Here is a 22,500-nt window from a genome sequence, read left to right on the forward strand (position 1 = left end):
AGTTTTCAAATATATCAAAAAATGCGTGTCAACAAGAGTTCATGAACAAAATCGCACTGCGCCAACTTTGTGTTCTTGAAGCACCAGAGACACGCCGCCAATACAGCCATGCTTCACCAAAATAACAACTACTAAAGAATCTTGCTTCACACAAATACCTTTCTTCTCCTCCATTGATTGTCTTGCTATCCTGGTGCACGCTGGCCTTCATTCCTCTGATGTATTGAGGAGCCGGGCTTCTCCGTCATTCGCCATGAATTCTGTTGATGAGAAAGAAAATAAAGTACGAGTTCTTAGATATGTAATAATTCTATTTCACTACTTTAACAAGAGAGAGTTTTGAAAAGTGCTCTTGATTTTCATTTATTTCTTTATCAAAAGATATTTTACAAGGTAGTGAAATTGAAGTTTAAAGCTGCTTTAGTTCATGAAAAAGTTGGCATGAAATATTGATGTTTATTTTTTTCACCAAAGCAAACTATATTTATAATGCAGCTAGGATTTGATAATTCTTTTAATTAACAAATTTTCTAAACTGGAACACATAATTCATTACACAATCTAACGCTCAGCACTGTGATGGTCTACGCTAGTTGACGAGAACATCTTCAGTGCGCTAATAACGCAGCGACCCTCCACGACCCGCTGGTCGATATCGATGCAGCGGCAAATGGATAATACAACGTTTACTCTGGCCCACTGAGGATGACCAATAACGCGTAGTGGAAGAAGTGCACCACAAAACCACCTCCACCACTTACCTAACATAATTATTTTAAGATAATACTTACAAGAAGTAAATAATGTTTGTTATACTCTCCCTTCCGATGTCCAATTTCCACGAATCAATAGGGAGGAAAACAATGATACATCAAAACGAAGCTACTCAAAACTGTTTCTCCCAAAGTAATAGGCTTGAAGATATCAACACTACTAAAATCTTTCAATAAGTCTCACACACAGCACTTTAAAGAGGTCACTGTATCAGTGAACATTATATCTCGTTGTTTTAATGAGGGCAATCTTCAGTCTTTACATATTTGCCAGAAGCACGTGTGTGTGTGTGTGTGTGTGTGTGTGTGTGTGTGTGTGTGTGTGTGTGTGTGTGTGTGTGTGTGTGTGTGTGTGTGTGTGTGTGTGTGTGTGTGTGTGTGTGTGTGTGTGTGTGTGTGTGTGTGTGTGTGTGTGTGTGTGTGTGTGTGTGTGTGTGTGTGTGTGTGTATGTGTGTGTGTGTGTGTGAGCAGGAGACCGCGCACGCGCTTGTGGAATGAATAACAACAGGCTCGCTTCACTTACAGAGGTGAGTGGAGATGCTGAGGCAGGAAGAGCGACAGCTCCTGAATCATGACTGAATCGCTATAATTCATGTCCACGGGCTTCCCTACCTTATTGGTTGTTAAAAGAGCACCATTTGAAATTCAACTCCACCACTGAAAAATAATTAAACAGATTTAAATATGTTAATTTCCAGTAGCACTCAAACGTCATGAAAAAATAGTTGCATCGTCCTAATGTATGTTAATGTGTCGTTCGGTAATGTCACAGTAGCTTACTGTTGTACTGAACATACAACCAGTGTTGAGCGTGCTGGGTCACAAATAGTCTCCTTTCCTGTTTTAGGCTTCAAGGCACCTTTCACAGCGGAGAGGTAAATTGCTTTAAAATCTAGTAAAAAAAATACATAAGAACACAAGAACATAAAAAAAGAGGGAAGCTGCAAGAGGCCGCCAGGCCTACACGTGGCAGTCCCTGTGCTTAAAGCTACCTAATTCCATCCATCATCCCCATCCATGAACTTATCTAATCTTCTTTTAAAGCTCCCTGTTGACTCAACCCTGACCACATGACCACGATGATGATGATGATGATGATGATGATGATGATGATGATGATGATGATGATGATGATGATGATGATGATGATGACGACAACAGCTGACAGTTAGATGTAAAAAGAAATACCCTTATCATATTTTACTTCAAAACGACAAATTATCGAACAAAATTTAATTCAAGAAGCATTCTTTGAGTGTAAAAAAAAAAAAAAAATATATATATATATATATATATATATATATATATATATATATATATATATATATATATATATATATATATATATATATATATATATATATATATATATATATATATATATATATATATATAATACACACACACACACACACACACACACACACACACACACACACACACACACACACACACACACACACACACACACACACACACACACACACACACACACACACACACACTCACACACTCCACAAGCACACGACGATTATCATGACATCTAGTTTACAAGTCCTTACAAGACATAACAAAAGATGATATATCATTTTAAAGTCTAAAAACATCCATTCAACAACCAATAAAACTAACATATTTGACAAGACAACTTCCACAGCATATATAAGAAAGACGTAAAGCATAACAATAAAAACAAGAAAAGCTCACAAGACAAATAGCTCAACTCGGGTTTCTAGTTCTGTGCTCCCCCACCAGCACCGACACGCTGACGTGCGCACAATCAGAGTAGCTCCAACTCGGCGAGGCAGAGGCTGGAGACGGGTATTAGGAGAGACGGATTTTCCACCCGGTAAAGAACACCCGGCAAGCTGATGCAAAGACGCTCTCACCACGGAAATTTCCTCCTGCGGGGGAAGCAGAGGGGAAGCTGGAGGAAGGGAAGGGACAGAGCGGGTAGGTAGAGGGAATTGTTCACCGAGAAAATATGACTGGCTAAATAAGAAAGTTCACGAGATGTTCCTGAATGAACACCAGCAACGTGAATATGTAAATTGAATAGAGTCAAGTGTGGGTGTGGAATATGTGAAGCTAAAAATACAAGACCTTGGATGGATTAGAGTGAAAGGAATATAAAAATGTGTGTGTGAGTAAGAGAGAGAGAGAGAGAGAGAGAGAGAGAGAGAGAGAGAGAGAGAGAGAGAGAGAGAGAGAGAGAGAGAGAGAGAGAGAGAGAGAGAGAGAGAGAGAGAGAGAGAGAGAGAGAGAGAGAGAGAGAGAGAGAGAGAGAGAGAGAGAGAGAGAGAGAGAGAGAGAGAGAGAGAGAGAGAGAGAGAGAACATACAATATACTAAAAAAACGATGAAAAGTAACAAGCACCTGAAAAAGAGAAAAGATCTTGCCTCTACCTGAAGGATTACTGACCATACCAGCATGAATGAGAGGAGGAGAGACTGCTGTTGTGGTGTTAGAGACAGGGATAAAGGAAGGAACTGCCAAAATTATGTTATTAAAGATTTATTTGAATTGGGTGAAACAATAATGGTATATTTGGTGTGAGTGGAAGAGGTGGTAACGGTGAAGGAGGTGGTGGTGGAGATTGTGGTGGTGGTGGTAGTGGTAGTGGTAGTGGTGGTAGTAGTGGTAGTGGTGGTGGTGGTGGTGAGTGGTCAAGGTCAAAGCGGTGCAGGCGGTGGAGGAGAAATTGAGTGCACCGGAGTCAATACCAATTATGTCAAATATTTCATTTCAATCGAAGACCATCATGTCTCGTGCTTCGTCCGGTAAGTATTTTTCTTTAATAAATACAATATATCAGAGAGAGAGAGAGAGAGAGAGAGAGAGAGAGAGAGAGAGAGAGAGAGAGAGAGAGAGAGAGAGAGAGAGAGAGAGAGAGAGAGAGAGAGAGAGAGAGAGAGAAAACGTCGGTGAAAAATGGCATATTTCCTACCACACTCTTTGATGGTTTACTGACATGTCAAACGAGAATTTATAGAAAAAAATAAAAACTACTTTACAATCAATCGCAAAAGAGAATGAACGATACAAAAAAAATCCACAATCAACTAAAGAAAAAAAAAAAAGAAAAAGCTTTAGAGGGAATTGAAACGCTGAGAACATTTCAAACGTTTCCTCTTCCCTTCTTTTCGTTACGGGGAAATTGAAAATCCAGACAAAAATGAAGAAAATCACAAGCGAGCTGTAGGAGTAATATAGCAGCACTTTCTTTATCAAGCTTGCTCCTTCCCCTTCTCGTGTGCGGAAAATTTTAGGATGGACTATCGTATGAAACTTAGATTTCACCGCCTCAATTTACGTTTTCCTTCCTCCGTCGTCCTTCACTTTATTCTCTTTATTTCTCCTTCCTGCTTCTCCTTCACGCTCATGCCGTCCTTCCCGCTACAACAGCTCATCTCTCTCTCTCTCTCTCTCTCTCTCTCTCTCTCTCTCTCTCTCTCTCTCTCTCTCTCTCTCTCTCTCTCTCTCTCTCTCTCTCTCTCTCTCTCTCATGTTCATATATTACTTCTTTTCCTTCAGTATTTTCCTCTTGACAGCCTTCCTTTTTTTACACTCACCGCCATACTTACCTCTCTCTCTCTCTCTCTCTCTCTCTCTCTCTCTCTCTCTCTCTCTCTCTCTCTCTCTCTCGTTTTATTACTGTTAATCCGTACTATTTTGTCTTACACTCAGCAATAAATTACCAAACACTCAACGGAAGAGTGGGAATCTGTTTAACACCACCAGATAAGCTCTCCATTTAAACCTTCTCAGTATATTCTGCTCCTGGTAATTCGTGCGATCCAGTACAGTCACGCCGTCACTCTGCACATCAGTTGCAGGAATGTATCGCGTGTGTAGAGTCAACCACCGGGAATGATTTCTAGGTAGTCTACGGCATGACCTCAATCTCGTCCCCGGTAGGAAATAAAAACATATGAAGTCCAATACCTGCAATGCGAAGTCAATTTCCCTAACAACTGAGTGGCGGAGAAAAAAAAAAATTGATGTGTTTGTAAAAGAAGAATGTACACAAATGGTGACTACGCTGGGAAGTCTAGCAGCGTTCCTCACCTGGATCTCTGCAACATAACGCAGCTGATTACAGGTGATGCTTCCGTCGCCGGTCATTACAGGGGATAAGTTCTATGTTATGCTCTTTTGTTTTTATGCAGCGTGAACTGAGGAAGATCAGGTGAGTCTCAAGAGGGATCGAAGCCTTTGTGAAGCATAATGACTGTGATATATTATGAGGATAAGACACGAGAGAGAGAGAGAGAGAGAGAGAGAGAGAGAGAGAGAGAGAGAGAGAGAGAGAGAGAGAGAGAGAGAGAGAGAGAGAGAGAGAGAGAGAGAGAGAGAGAGAGAGAGAGAGAGAGAGAGAGAGAGAGAGGAAAAATGGTGTCATTTTTCCTTTTCTATCTCCTCAGCTCGTTATTATATTCCTTTTGACCATAAATTATCGCGCCCCACCTTTCATCTTCCACGAGGACACGTATCTCTCCACGTGTGGGGAAAAATGGCGTGGGGAAGGAAGAAATAATGAGAGGAAGGAAAAGGAGGGAAAACGGTGAGAAATGACCAAGAAATTGAGAAATAGAGAGAGAAAATATCCTTTAAATTTACCCATTGAAAAAGTATTACGAACTGCTGCACACATATAACGCACACGCACACCCACCTACACACACACACACACACACACACACACACACACACACACACACACACACACACACACACACACACACACACACACGAAATAAGACGAATAAAGGAAAGGTGGAGAAGGAGAGAAAATAAAAGGAATGCAGACAGTACGATAAGAATCATAAATATCTTGAAGGGATGAACGGATGGCTTACTCAGTGCTGGTCCGTGGAGGAGTAATTGAAAAAGCAGGAAATCAGGAGACGATGAGATCCCATTAGGAGCATTCACGATTCGAACTTAATAAACTGACAGGAAAATTTAATTACGTCGAGAGGAATAAGACTGTGAAGAGGAAACGAGGTGAAGAGTAGGTAATATTTAAAAAGTAAATGATAAAAAGAATGGATAAAAGTGAAGAAAACACATGAAAAAATAGAGAAAAAAGTAACGAAAAGATAAGCATTTAATAACAGAATAAAAAAAAAGCAGAATTACAAAGGGAAAAACAAGAAGCCATGAAATAACTGAAAAGATAACTGAAAGGTGAAGAGAAAATATAACACACACCTGAAGTAACTATGGAAAAAGACCAATGGTACAATTTCTCAATTATAAGAAGAAACAAATATACGCAAGGAGGTAAAAATAGGGAAAAAAACCTGAATGATAAAAAAAAGAAGAGATAGAGACGTTTGAAGAGGTTCCTTGGAGACTAAGTGAAGGTAGAGACTTGGCATTATTGATGAACGACAGGTTGGGAGCAAGGAATGTATGCTGACTGACAAAAGGTGCAAAGTTGAGGGCCGAAGGGATGCTTACTAGAGGGATGGCAGATTAATAGATGCAGTTAAAGAGAGGAGAGGGGAAAGTGGTCACCTGAATGGAAAGGGTAAGGGTGACACAAGTGTGGTGGGACCCCGCAGACCTGAGATACACGAACTGTAACATGAGTGAAAATAGCAATTCTTTAAATTTCTCTCTCTCTCTCTCTCTCTCTCTCTCTCTCTCTCTCTCTCTCTCTCTCTCTCTCTCTCTCTCATGTTATACTTTTTCATATACTTTCTTTTCATTCTTCTCCGTAATCACACACTCACACACACGCACACAGACACACACACACACACACACACACACACACACACACACACACACACACACACACACACACACACACACACACACACACACACACACTTTAAGAGGGAGGTTGAAAGACATTTATCCTCTCTCGGACCTGCAAGGGAACTGGCAACTAAGTGGGTCTTTTTTTTGTTTTATGTTCCTTTTGACCGGCTTTTCCCTCTTACATAAAAAAACACACACACACACACTCACACACACACACACACACACACACACACACACACACACACACACACACACACACACACACAGATTATTCAGTGATATATCAGTTTTAAGAGAGCAACAGTCATTACTCAAGACTGACGTACGTTCACCTCAAAAACTGTGTTAACAATATACATTTGAAGTCCTGAAGTGCTCTAAATTAGTCACCACACGCACACACACACACACACACACACACACACACACACACACACACACACACACACACACACACACACACACACACACACACACACACACACACACACACACACACACACACACACACACACACACACACACACTATTTCAGACCCGGAATTAAACTAGAAATGGCATGTCGCTGGTCAATATTTCAGGACACACGCACATGAGAGATCAAACCATTTTTTCCCAGTGTTATTATGCTTTTTGATATAAACACGTAAATTGGCCTTCATATGCATTCCCAGTAAAGCGCAGCGCCATCACATCACTAGTGAACATAAAACATCACAATTCCTATAACATACACACCAAAAACTGAAAGATAGTAAGAGATATTCACCTGTCAATATGAAATGAATGCACGAGGGTAGGTACAGGAGGAGACAAAGAGGGGACAGCCACATCCTCGTTGCCTTCATCACCCTTGGCTGGCCGTCATCACGCCGCCCCCTACCCTATACTCGCGCCACACACCCTTACACTCCTCTCATCACGGGGAACAACCGCTCTAAAGCCCCTGGTGTTCCTCCTCCTCTTCATCCTCCTGCTCGCTAAGCCTCATGCATGCCAGGTTCTCAAGGTCGCATTCAGGTCAGCGTGGTTTCCTTTGTCTCTCCTTCAAAAGCACGTGCAAGCCTCCGTAGGTCTGTCTCTCCTGGAATCGTCTGGAAGCCCCGGGAGACAGACAACCTTGGGATGATACCGTGCTGCTATTCTCTCTAATGCTTGGCTCCCTTCGTCTCGACCTCCCGCCTAGTGCTGGAAAGTGTTGGTGAAAAACAACGAAAGTGCTACAGGTTTTTCTTCGAGTTTTATGATTTCCCTGCAGCTGTTGCATGAGGCATATATAAAGAGCAAGATTTTACGTAACATTCTATTACTGCAACAAATGGCGCACCCAAGATTCATATCTCACGGAAATCTCAGCGTGGAGGAAAGAAAAGCTAATGAAATATTAAATTAAAGCCGGAGATAAAAGACTCCCTTGCAGGTGCTGATGCGGCGAGGAGGGGATGACAGCCGCGGATATTCTGGAGTGTGAGTGAGTGCTGAGTCAGAGGAAGGAAAGGGGTCAGGATAAGGAGAGGGAAGGAAGGGGGTGGAGGTGGAGGAGGAAGAAAGCCAGACGGACAGCCCAGATATTTTTTTTCTTCTCGTAAAGGTCTTCGGCGGTCAGCAGTTACGCAAAAGTTTAAAGAAGGAAAAAAATGAAGGATATTTTGTTGTGAAAGGCGTATCCTGTCCGGGAGAGATACCATGTAGAAAAATATGTCTCGTCTGTGATGAAGCGTGACTTTGATCCGCCTCCGAAAAGAGAAAGATTTCTTGGAAGAATATTAAATGTGAAATGGACACTGTTATTGCCCTCTCCATACACCTTATGTAATAAAAAGGCAGCACTCAAATGCACACAAACGAAAAAAAGCAAACAAGTAAATGAATAAAATAGATGAATATAAATAAACATTGAAATAGTTTAATAATAATAATAATAATAATAATAATAATAATAATAATAATAATAATAATAATAATAATAATAATAATAATAATAATAATAATAATAATAATAATAATAATAATAATAATAATAATAATAATAATAATAATAATAATAATGATAATAATAATAATAATAATAATATAATAATAATAATAATAATAATAATAATAATAATAATAATAATAATAATAATAATGATACTAATGATAATAAAAATAATACTAACAATAAAGATAATGATAAAAAAGAAACAAGCAAATAAAGAAAGAAATAAACTAAAGCGAGTTTGTATCACATAACATTTTTTAACACTGTTTATACACTACAGTATGCCTGCCGCTGCTCCTCTGTGGTGATGTGCATCTCACAATAAATGTGGTGGAGAAAAGTGTCGCCAAGTATCGGTGTTGTACTTTTGTGGACGTGTATTTTCTGTAATGCCATTTATGCTCAACAGCCAGTGAACATTTCTTGAGAATATTGAGCCATGTCATCTTACTTCTGACCGACGATAATGCGAGCAATAACCTACAATATCTGGAAAGGACAACGGAGGTGGAAGCAATGCAATACAGACATCATAAGTGTGCTAAGGGATAAACTTGCGTGACCCTCAAACAATAACATTCAGGGACCTGGTCTGCTTCTGAGGATTGAAAGGTGAGCAGCGAACAATCATGACGTGTGAAACCCTCGCATGAAAATTTTATCAGTCTGCATCATGGAAAGTCTCCAGATAAGGCGGCGACCTTTGTATTCGAAATTCCACGAAAACTGCGAGATATTCATGGACAGGACGCAGATTTAGCAGACATTACAGATTTGGCAGTGCCGATTTTATTATTCAGTTCGAGTTTTGAGAGAAAATTCAGCGCCGTAATGTGACTTCAAGGGATTATTATTTAGAAGGTGTCTTTCAAGCTCTAATAGTTTTGGATCACGCTTCTCCTGTGCAAGTTGTGTGGAATGAAGTAGACAAACTAAATATAACACTGAATTACAAATCGCCTACAGTACAATATATTTCAGCAAAACAACTTCTAAACAGCCTTCAAGAGTCACTGAGTTTCTGAAAGGCAGCCAAGGAAATAAGTTTTCACACTGGAGTAAGTTTATTCTCACTAACTGTAACGGATTCCATAGCAATTATAAAGCCCGCTGTCCTCAGCGAAAACGCAATCCAGACAACCACTGATGCGAAGTTGTATACGAAGGCAAAAAGTACCGCGTGTCTCATTAGTGTGAACGCCAAGACTGGTGCCCCTGGTGCCCCATCCCTTCCAGCCCACACCACTTCTGCCTGAATGATGCAATCAGGAAAATTAAAGGTCCATGGAGTTACAATCGCGGCAATTCCTGGTACATGAAATAATCACTGGATGTCACTAAATTTTACAAGTCCCAAATTTGTAAAGTTTGGCGAAAATTGAGGCTGCTTCCAACACCCGAGGAAGGAATGGCAGGACACATTTGTCTCTCTCTAAAAGTGTTCTTTTTAGCTTCCAACACTCAACAAATTTACGTGTTCCCTCTTGTCTTGAGTTGAGACTTTACCAAGTCTTACTAAACAAATAATCGTACCACAAGACAGTTTTCATACTTTTTTGTTTACATCTCTCGCACCACTTAAAACTTTAGACGTTTCACCTTCAGCAACTGTCTCTGCCACTCCAAACTGCTGCCGGCACGCGTCCTGTTGCTAAGGCCTTCACCTTCTTCACACTCAAGTATAGAATATTCTCACGACAAGCATAATTCACTGGACCAATCTCGTACTTACTTTTCTGTTAGAATCGAGCACCGAAAGAAGTGATAAATGTCCTGTTTTCTTAGGAACCACAAGATTTACTACTCAATCTTTTCTGTCAAAAACATGCATGTTCTCTTACCTCCATCACTTAATGAAATTCAATCCCCAACAGTCCTCACTATAGTACGCTCATAGTCACGATACATATCCAGGGACCGTGCACGGAATTTTTTATAACAAGTGAAGTAATCGAATTTTCCTAAGCGTTACTTAAAATGCTGCCCATTTTTTAAGACGTACCAATTCCCCTGCCCTGCCTCCTTACCCCCCTCCACACACACATACCTTCAGCAGCAGCAGCAGCAGCTTCGGACCATCACGTAGCACTAAGACATTTAGACTATACGGGAAAATTGTTAGGGAAAAACAGAGTATTAGAGGATGGGGCAATAACTCAAACACGCAAGGAAATATGAAAAGATAAATACAGAACCACTACTTCCATGACTAGAAGACCATTTTTCACCGCGAGACACGTACGCCTGTCATAAATCACCCATATATAACATGAAAAATGAGAGAGAGAAAAAGACCTGCCAGAAAAAAGAAAAAATATATAAATATATATATGCATGTACAAGATGTGATGTATTAAAGGCTATCGACATCAATGTTTCAACAGAAAGGCTTTCAATCTATCGTCAGACTGGGTGTGAGGAATGGACACACACACACACACACACACACACACACACACACACACACACACACACACACACACACACACACACACACACACACACACACACACACACACACATCACACATCACACATCACACTATTTGCTCGGACAGAGAAGATAAATGTGCGACGATAACATCATATCGAAAATAACAACATAAGGTCCATAACTTCACGCTTTGTCCCCTACTTGTATATTTCGTTGCGCTGAGAATAAATATCACACGTACATTCCTGCGGCGAGAGAGAGAGAGAGAGAGAGAGAGAGAGAGAGAGAGAGAGAGAGAGAGAGAGAGAGAGAGAGAGAGAGAGAGAGAGAGAGAGAGAGAGAGAGAGAGAGAGAGAGAGAGAGAGAGAGAGAGAGAGAGAGAGAGACAGACAGAGAGACTCAAATGAAAACGGGCTGCTGGTAACTGATTTCCTTATTTGACGTGTTTTTGATGCATCAGCTGACTTGAATGTGAAAAGCGGTAATTAATAAGGTCACATCGTTAACTTTTCCCTCTGCGATGAATATACGAGAAGAGGAAAACAAAGGAGAGGCAAGGGAAGAAAAATAGATGGAGTGAAAAAGAAGAGCAAGAAAGATCACGTAAAATAGAAGATGAAGTGGATGAAAAAGACTAGGAGAAAAAAATAAACAGGGAAGAAAGGAGTGAAGGAAATAATGCACGAGGAAAGAAGAGACGAGAGGAAAAAAATGAAAAAGAGAAAAAGGAAAGGAAAGGAAAGGAAAAATCAAAGATGCAAGAAATGAAATAGAAGAGACGAAGTAGGAAAAATGAGAGTGAAAAAACAAAAACCAATGGAAGAAGAGCCGGAAGGAAGAAAATAATAAGAGACGAAAGATAAGATCAAGATGAGATGATTAAAAAAGAATAGAGGAAGAAAAATAACAGGGAAAGACGGGAAAAGGGAAAATAAGAGGGCAAGAAAGAAGGAGAGAAAGGAGTGCGGGAGATGGTGGAAGAGAGGGTAAGGAGTAATTGAGAAATGAGGGAGAGTGGGATTGGATGGAGCATCATCACGCTTCTCAGTGTAGTGGTTCATTGGCAGAGCTCGGAAATGGGTGCTGTATATCGTTCCCTTTGCTCGCGGCGCCTCCATTACTTTCAATATGCTTGCTTTTCCCGAGAGAATAGGAACTTCATTATGGAACTCTAACCCTGTGACCGTTGAGAGAGAGAGAGAGAGAGAGAGAGAGAGAGAGAGAGAGAGAGAGAGAGAGAGAGAGAGAGAGAGAGAGAGAGAGAGAGAGAGAGAGAGAGAGAGAGAGAGAGAGAGAGAGAGAGAGAGAGAGAGAGAGAGAGAGAGAGAGAGAGAGAGAGAGCTCATTCAAAAACTATAAAATTTTGTACAATATGCTCTTCTGAAATGAATATACTTTCAATTTTCTCCATATTTGAATTATATGAACATGGAGTGCCTGTAAGAGACCGATCATTTTGCTTCCTTCACCAGTCCTTTGTGGCAATTACCAAGAATATAATATTAACATTTTGAATTCACAAAGTACTTTCATTATAAAATCGTCACAGACAACTTTTTTAACATTTACATTTACAATACGACCTTTTTCTTTTATGTTACGTAATCCAATATTGTTACACATAACCAAAACTTTTACCTCACTGATCCATTAATCCACCTCCGTTCCCGTCACTCACGTCCTCCACTTTCCTTGCAGGACCGGAGTTCGCCTCACACCTCACCCACCCTGCCCGTCACTGGCCTGCTCTCCATCTCCCTCCAAAGGTTCCTGTGATATGCAAATGAGCAGGGCCGGGCAAGCAGAGGTCCATCAGGCGAATGGAAAAATAACATAATGATCCATATTCGAGGGAGGAGCACAATGGCTGATGTGCATTTGAAAGGCGTGTAATTATGTAAAATTCTTAGTCGTCTTCTTTTCTCTTTTTTTTTCTTTTACCTCTAGACTCTGACGGAAATGCTCCCAGAATTATAAAGACGAAGGCATTAAAGGGATTTGCTTTTTAGACTTTTTCTTTTGGCTGGTTTTTTTTTCCTTTGTGTCATCTTGTGGCTATATGGCATAACAAAGGTCTGTTACTTCAGGGGTACTTAGATTTCTTCTTTTCTCTCTACATAAACGGATGTGTCTTCTAAATCATAAAAAAATAAGTGAAAGCGATTGAATTTTCTTTTTATAATCTTATTCTTTTACTTTTTTTTTTTTGAGTCATGTTAGAGTGGTACATCTATTCTTTTGTCCTATCTTCGGTGTAAAAACTATATGCATAAAATGGGAGGAAGTGAATATAGTTCACAGGACAAAGGCAGTGGTTGCAAAACTGCGTCAAAGCACACCACGTCGAGGCGATAAAAATAACTGGCACGTTTTTCAAAACTCTGAAACCGACAAATGAAGAGTGAAAGGAGCATAATGGACCAGTGAACAAAGACGGACCTTAACAACCCTCGTTGTGTACTCATGTACAGATTCTTTATGTTGTGACTTTTATTCTACAAAGCTGTACTGAGTCTTGGGACATCAATGCTTGAGGCAACAGTATACGTAATAAAACAATAACAGAACCATAGAAACCAAGATTTAAGAATAAACATAACACATAGCCACATATATGTAAATTGACACAGATACACATATATATAAAAACAAAGATATAGCTAAATAGATAGAGATAGATTGAAAGACAGATGGATAGACAGAGGGATAGCTAGCGATAGATAGATAGACAGACAGAAAGAGAAAGAGAGAGATAAGCATATAGGTAGGTAGTTATAAACATAGATGAATACATACATAGGTCTAATAGGGCCCATCCACCCAACATGACCCCACTCTGAACACCACATGCCGCCACACACTGACACACAGGATCAGCAGGGCGCAGGGCAGTAGAGGTCATTGGGTAAAAGCGTTCCTTCCCTGCTCCTGGGTTGATATGGAGGTACTGAAGGGGAACTTGTGTCCTTTGACGTGGCTATTACCCAGGAGACTTGGGCTACAACCACCGCCACACACGCTCCTCCTCATGGTGACCAACTCAAGGAGGATTTTCCCACTCGCCCGCGTTTGGGAAAAATGGAGCGAAGATAACTTTTCAATTTAAGAGTGAGGAGATACTGAGACTAAAAGAAAAGTACTTATAAATGAAAAGAAAATAAAGATATATCGTCTACTGTTTATAATAATTTCGTTCTTGTGTTGTAGAAACCGAAAGATGGAACGTTTCTTAAAAATGAGTAAGTTATTTGGTTGATAGAAATGTTACCGTAAAAAAAAAAAAAATGTTGACTACAAAAAGAATGGTAGATGAAAGAAAAGGATTATGTATACAAAAATCAGCTAAAGATCATATGGAGGAAAGCTCTCTCTCAAAAAAAACTTCCGGTTATCTCCCTCGAGGTTAAAGCATAATAAACGAAAGGAAATTCTCTGAGATGAAAAAACTGAAAAAAAAAGGAACCAGGAAAAATGTAAAGAGGAGAGTTTACAAAATGGGGTCACATCTCCAGAAACGGGAGAATATAGAGTAGAAGAAAAGAAAAAAAAAGAAAAAAAAAAACCGTTGTGTCTTCCTTACGCTCAGCACTTTGCAGTCTCCATCGGCCGACACCTCCCTCTCTTGCTTGTCTCTCACGTAGGGAAACTTGCTGCAAACTTTGGGTGAAGCAGAGTGGACGCGCCGAGGAGGTAATGGGAGCAATTATATGCCAGCTCAGAGGGAAGAACGAGGAGGAGGAGGAGGAGGAGGAGGAGGAGGAGGAGGAGGAGGAGGAGGAGGAGGAGGAGGAGGAGGAGGAGAGGAGGAGGAGGAGGAGGAGGAAGAGGAAGACAAGAAGACATATAGGGCTTTCAACTATAACTCTTATTCCTTTACTGTCAATGTATCTATCTTGTCTCCTGCACGCGTTAATTGATCCATGTCTGCCTCCCTGCTCTGGGCGACGAGAGGAGGAAGGGTTGAGGCATAAAAGGTAACAAACACAAATTGGTGTCGGTAAGGTTGTACTTTGTGACCCGTGTACGCCTTCCCTCCAATCTTTTTTCACTTTTCTCCTCCCCTTCTTTCCTCCACTTCCCATCCTCCTCCTCCTCCTCCTCCTCCTCCTCCTCCTCCTCCTCCTCCTCCTCCTCCTCCTTCGCCCCATCCTCCTCCCTTACACATAGGGATAAAATCGACTGGCCACGCTGTAATCTAAAATCTAAAGCAGCTATTTACTGGCTGAAGGAAAATCTTGGTGGTCGTGTCCAACGGTATTCCTCTGTGCGTATCTGAATCTCTCTCTCTCTCTCTCTCTCTCTCTCTCTCTCTCTCTCTCTCTCTCTCTCTCTCTCTCTCTAGCGTGAATATATTTAAAAATGGCATGGCAGGTCCATTAAAGTTGACACACTTTGCATAATTTCCATTATTAATATTGCTATTAATATCACCATTATCATCATCATCATTGCTCATAATATTACGTATTATATTTGATGAATATTGCTTTCAGCACCATCATCATCATCATCATCATCTTCACCACCACCATCATCATCATCAGTACTCCGTTCGGCCACACTTCCTACCTGCGTGGTCTATTTTGTGATGGTCTGTTTTGTGAAGGACGAGTGAAATCAGAAGTGCCTATAACTTGGAAGGATAGCGGGACGGACGGCATTGGCGGGAGTCAAGTTGCGAGAGGGTAAAGAATACACACATTGAGAAAATTGAATTAATGACAGAAATGGATAAATGACGCATACTTTACAGCCTCTATTTTTTTCTTTTTCTTTTCACTTTACTCTAGATCCTTTGTAGAAACGTTAAAGGGGTCATGGATTCAGAGTCAATCACACAATTACACCCTTCACCAAGACCTTTAGAATTACTGATGCTATTTCGAGGTTTCAGATTGATAATTCCATGATGACATTGTTCACAGGATATTTTGATGGGGTTTCTTAATTTTGCAGCACAAATCTACATCAATACTTTCATCAAAATGTAAAGGTAAATCCAGGTATCGAAATTCAGTGTTCTAAAGTTACCTACATTATTGATCAAAAGTCATGGCAACCGTGTATACTGTTCTTCCTTTAGACAAACATCAGCCTCCAGCTAACATTTCAATCTCCTTGACAATACAACAGTTAATCATTTTTTTCCGCTAATAGAGGCAATTTTGTCCTTTTATCTGCGTTATTCCTCTAAAATCATGGCATTCCTGTACTGTCCTCCCTCTAGACATATATCAGCCTCCAGCTAACATTTCAAGTCGCTCCTTCGATAAATCCATCTCCTTGATAATACAGCAGTTTATCACTTTTTTTCCCGCTAATAGAGGCGATTATGTCCTTTCCCGATTCACTTCAGGAAAAGACAGCAGCAGGACAATGGGTGTGTAGAAAAGTCAAGGTACACACAGACTATAGCAATGTTGTGGAAAGCAGCGCCATCTCTTGAAAGTTTGTCCAGCAAGGCTTTCCTACAATACCGGAAATCTTAAAAGCCTGTCCCGAATCAAGTTAACGGCAGATGGGACGGTTGGCTAAGAAAGAAGAGAAAAAGAAAACTTGTGTATTTTGTTCATTGTGTAAAAGAAGGAACGTAATAACTTCCTCTGTTGACTAGTCCAACAAATGCGGTTCTCCAAGAATAGAAGGCAGGAGTGCGTGAGACGATGAAAAACATGTGATTTAATCTTGAGAGGAACGTGTTTCAGAATCGGTGACTCGTCTGCATGCTGATTTGCTGAGTGATTGCATTCATCCGATGCGATCGACCCTGATTTTTTTTACTACTTTTTTTCTCTCCCTTGTCTTGAAAGATAACTCCGTACACAACATTTCTGAATGACTCGAGAGCATTTTGTGCTCTTGACAGAATATTTATGAAGAAGAGAATTTGACTTCTCCTAGGTTTACATTCAAGGAAAGGAGTTTATTCTGTTTATAATCGATTTTGCAGCTTTCAGCAAGTAATTGTTTTTGCACAGCAGTGTACCCAAACGTGAAATTATATCGAAATTCTGAAAACAATAAGAAACGAATCCATAAGAGTCTTATAATTGTTAATATTTTGCAGAGATGACTTTAGTGTTTAATCCGAAAGACCTTGAACAGATTTCAAGTCTCTCTCTCTCTCTCTCTCTCTCTCTCTCTCTCTCTCTCTCTCTCTCTCTCTCTCTCTCTCTCTCTCTTAGTATAACATCACACCTCTCCATCTCGACAAACCATCCCAGGGGACCAATACCTTTAGCTCCTCCAACGAAATCGCTTAAGAACTGTCTTTGGCCTCGCAAACCGATCCATCACGGCTGAGTATCTGCGAGGAAGGGTCCTCAGGGCACGAGGGTAGCAAAGCTCTCTCTCTCTCTCTCTCTCTCTCTCTCTCTCTCTCTCTCTCTCTCTCTCTCTCTCTCTCACACACACACACACACACACACACACACACACACACACACACACACACACACACACACACACACACACACACACACACACACACACACACACACACACACACACACACACACACACACACACACACATTTATTCACTCAATCCCTAAACATTTACAGTCTTCCTATTCTGCCTAAATTCAAGACATGGAGGAGGAGGAGGAGGAGGAGGAGGAGGAGGAGGAGGAGGAGGAGGAGGAATGTGATAAATCCAACAGAGGAATGAAAAGAGAAGAGGAGATTGTGAGAGTGGATGGGGGGTAGCAGCGGAGCCATGGGATGAGAGGGAAAGGAGGAGATGGGTGAGGGCGGGAGAGCAGTGGTGGAAGAGGGAAATTGGTGGTGTGATGGAAAATTGTGTATGTGAGAGAGGATGGTGTGAGGGGGATGCGCTGGGTTATCTACGAGGTGAAGGTAAAGATCTGCGCGAGGAGGGTCAGAATAATGAAGAGAAGCATAAAACAGGGACAGGCAAAGATAAGGCCAGACGCTTCTGTAAAGCTGTGGGCTGCGTTGACATAAAATTTTCTCTTGAATTTAAATATGTTTAGAAAAATAAAAGCTTACGTGGAACAAGACAGCTGCTTGGTACACCCAAAGAGGAAAGAACGAGGAAATCAATCTTACCATCACAGGTTTTAATGATGAAAAATAGTACTCAAATTCTTTAAATAAAAAAAGAAATAAGGGAAAGGAAAAAAATTAATTACAGTGTAAAATTTGATGTTAAATATAGATAACTACCATTGAGAAAGACGTTCGAGACTCCCCACCATTCCCACCATTAACGCATAGAAGCATTGGTGAAGTTAGGAATGAAAAGAGGTAAGTAAGTAATGAATGTTGATGGATCTGTTAAATGTATACAACTGACAAATTCAGACACCAGGAATCAAACCTTTAACCATTAATACTGATGCACAGTATAAAACTGTGTTGTCATCGGTTCCTCTCTGTGTACTGTTCTCTGGCTGCCAAGGTAAACAAACATTGGCTCTGTGCTTTCACCTTAAATGGCTGAGCATATTCAGTGCTCAGCTTTATAAATTCATTAATGTCGCACTACACGCTATCAGAGGAGCAGCAGCTGCTGCTGCTGCTATACTTCTCTAGAAATATAATGATGTTTTCTCCTTTGAGGTGCATTGTGTGTGTGTGTGTGTGTGTGTGTGTGTGTGTGTGTGTGTGTGTGTGTGTGTGTGTGTGTGTGTGTGTGTGTGTGTGTGTGTGTGTGTGTGTGTGTGTGTGTGTGTGTGTGTGTGTGTGTGTGTGTGTGTGTGTGTGTGTGTGTGTGTGTGTGTGTGTGTGTGTGTGTGTGTGTGTGTGTGTGTGTGTGTGTGTGTGTGTGTGTGTGTGTGTGTGTGTGTGTCCGCTTTCTACAGATAAGAAAATGAATGTTATGCACTGTGTTGCGTGAGTAAAAATTCAACTTTCCAACCTTTAATAGGATTATATGACATTATTAGTATTGCCTACTCACCCTCACCCTCTCCCTCCCTCCCTTACGCTTTCCTCCTCCTTTAACACACAGATTTGAGGTCATAAGGTTGGGTGGAGTCTTCAATTAATTTCGTTCAGGCAACAATAATAACACTTCTCCCTTTGGCTTGGCCGGCTTAAGGCTCCACCTTGCACGCGGCCGTGAATCACCGAGGCTGCACCCGTAAATAGGCTGATATAGGCCAAGTTACGGTAAATATGAGGGTCGTAAGAGAAGATCAATAGTGTAGTTAGGATGAAACATGAAAATTACACGGGGTTCGGTCACGCCCTTCCTCCTCTACTTTCTCCTCCTCGTCCTCCTCGTCCTCCTCCTCTTCGTCCTCCTCCTCCTCGTCCTCCTCCTCTAGTTCCTACTCAACGTGGAGAAAGGACAAAGGAAGTGGACTTAAGACGGTCATTCCAGGGAGGGGGCCCGTAGGAGCGTACAATAATCTCACTCGACTGTACTTTATATCAACTTAACTTTGAGATACTTTGTGGATTGCGCCATCGTTCCTCTTAGTCTTATTCATCTAACTTACTTATTCAATTGCTTTCAGTTACCGCTCACCTGTCCTTCTTAATAGGTAAAGACAAGAAATCGAGACAGTCTAAATCAGTGGTAGCGTTGTGGTCACGATAGCAACGACGATGAGGATGACGACGATGACAGTGACGCAGATGAAATACAAGAAATGGATGGGAAAGATAATGATACGGAAGAAAACGACGGGAAGGAAGAAAACAATGAGATAATGAATAAGAGAATAAGAGAATAAAAAAATAAGAGAAATACTGGGAAAGAAGAAAACAGTGAGATAATGAACATGAGAATAAGAGAATAAGAGAAGACGAGGACGACAAGCTAAATAACGAACAACAAAGGAACTCCAACTCTAAGCAAGATTCAGATTAGTAAGGATTCCTATAGACAAGAAGACAAGAAGTTGATCACTCTATTCATTTTCAAACAACATGATCAAGTGATTTTCTTAGCATGAAAGAAAACCAGATACAGTTTACAGGATTAACGGTTAGGAAGATGATACTGATGATAGCCAGGAGTCAAGGCAATACCTGGAATAACCTTTAACATTCAGAAGTGGCGCAACGGCTATCTAAATCAATCATCACTCTCTCTCTCTCTCTCTCTCTCTCTCTCTCTCTCTCTCTCTCTCTCTCTCTCTCTCTCTCTCTCTCTCTCTCTCTCTCTCTCCTCTTTGAGACTATAGTTTGATTTGGTTTGATCTGCCTATATATACATTACTCACGCTAACAACCTTCCACCTTTGCATTCTCTCTCTCTCTCTCTCTCTCTCTCTCTCTCTCTCTCTCTCTCTCTCTCTCTCTCTCTCTCTCTCTCTCTCTCTCTCTCTCTCTCTCTCTCTCTCTCTCTCTCTCTCTCTATATATATATATATATATATATATATATATATATATATATATATATATATATATATATATATATATATATATATATATATATCCTTTCATTACCACACAGACAAACATCACACACATCAGGCAACAGAAAAAGTTATTACAAAAACCCTTCACCTGCACACTGCGCTAATCAGTTACAGTAAATCACTTCAGGAAGCAGGATTATTGTAGAGACACCGCTCCGCCTTCATACAGTTTTAATTTTCTAACTTTTTTTTTTCCCTGCATGCGAGTGTGTCTCTGGATAAAGCTCCTTTGTGTGCCCCGTCCGTTGCTGCGAGTGTTCTAGGGATTTACGGGGATTCGCAGCCCTCCCTGTGCGGTAATCCGGGGAAGCTGCGGGGGCGGGCTGGGCTCAGTCTTGTCAGCAAATGCGGGTGAGCATCTGGAAGTGGCGCTAATGACCACATTAAGACGACGCCTCACACCGCACTCCTAGACACCTACGTAGAGACACACACACACACACACACACACACACACACACACACACACACACACACACACACACACACACACACACACACACACACACACACACACACATACACAAACAGTTACATACGCACGTCTCGGCTCGTCCTCACCACTTGTCTTTATTTCGAATGAGCAAGAAAAGTAAATGACAAGTATCTCTCTCTCTCTCTCTCTCTCTCTCTCTCTCTCTCTCTCTCTCTCTCTCTCTCTCTCTCTCTCTCTCTCTCTCTCTTGACATCAACTGCCCCTCCTCTCTCTGATCCTTCCACTTGAAACACAATTATGGAGCACTGCAACACACATTTTGAAAAGATTTATGCAGATTACCGGCTGTGAGTTGTGAATATAATAAAACTACCGCAAAAATGGCTGGATGATCGGAAACAAATACCGTTATTAATGCATGTCCATTCATTTATATAATTACTAAGCCAATATATGGAAAACTTGCAGTCGTACGCTCTTCTATATTTTCGGTTCCTCGCTTCAGCTATTTCATTTCATCATCATTAAAATGTAATGCATCCGCTTTTATACGTATAACTAAAAAAAAACATATGCATTTATCTTTTATCATTGTATCTTCATTCACTTCTCTCGTAAAAATATAATATGTTAAAATATAAAGAAGTTGCAGTCACCAAATTTTCATTTTTCTTACATGCATTGTTAATTAATAAATGGAGACGGGCTTCAGCTGCAACGTCCTTCACTCACGCCCACATCACAAGATTCCTCCACCCTGTCACAAGCACGCAAGAGAGATAAACTATAACTTGCAACATTTATCATCACCCGGTGCATGTTCCATCTACTTTAGGAAGGTTCCGAAGCTGCCTCAGGTGCAGTGGGACAGTCCACCGTCGCAGATCATAAGGAATTATTGCCAGCCAGGAGAAAAGGGAGAAAAATGGTCAAAAGATGGGAAAACAACAGAGTTTAACTTCAACGATATTAAGAACCACGAAAGACTTTGCATTTAGAAAACTCTTATGCAAAATTCCATCAAAGCACTGGAAGCTGTTCTTAATTCCTTATAGTACGAAAGAAATATATGTTAAAATGTTGAAGAAAAGACGGAAAATTGACTTGTATTACCAACTCCTCAAAGAAACACACTCACACACACACACACAGACACACACACGCACACACACACACACACACACACACACACACACACACACACACACACACACACACACACACACACACACACACACACACACACGTCGAACTTTAAAAGCTACAAGCCCTTGAACTAAATAAAGAAGAAACTCCACTTATGACACGCTCCTATCAGACTCTCACTGGCCTTACCGCTGACAAGCCGCCAACACTACCGAAGAGCAAGCAACCACCACAAGGACATAACGACGAACACCTCTCCTTACCGAGCATGAGATCCGAGGGAGAACATGGCGGTGGGAAGCAGGGAAGAATGTATACAGTAGACGCATGAGAAAGAAGCGTGCAATGAAGATGAAGGAAGACGAGGGGGAATAGAAGTCTGTGTACTAATTTAGACAGAGAGCCGGGCAGGGAAGAGTGTGGTGAGAGGGGAGTTGAGAGAGCAGAGGGACGCAAAAAGATGTTGGGAGAGAAAAAGTAACAAATTCAACGAAAGAGGAAACTTAGATGAATAGGGATAATGGTAAAGAAAAGAGAGTAAAGAATAAAAAGAAGAGGC

At 40.9% G+C, this 22,500-nt stretch overlaps 1 long non-coding RNA gene across 1 annotated transcript in view; it reads right to left on the minus strand.

The window, feature by feature from the left end:
- LOC123513072 overlaps positions 1 to 22,500 on the minus strand; it is a 222,167-nt gene that overhangs the window by 102,077 nt on the left and 97,590 nt on the right. Inside the window, exon 3 of the long non-coding RNA XR_006677254.1 lies at positions 159 to 260. This is a non-coding gene — a long non-coding RNA (uncharacterized LOC123513072). The remainder of the gene's footprint in view (positions 1 to 158; positions 261 to 22,500) is intronic.

Source organism: Portunus trituberculatus, chromosome 35 (genome assembly GCF_017591435.1).
Source record: "Portunus trituberculatus isolate SZX2019 chromosome 35, ASM1759143v1, whole genome shotgun sequence".
In the NCBI taxonomy this organism is placed as follows: domain Eukaryota; kingdom Metazoa; phylum Arthropoda; class Malacostraca; order Decapoda; family Portunidae; genus Portunus; species Portunus trituberculatus.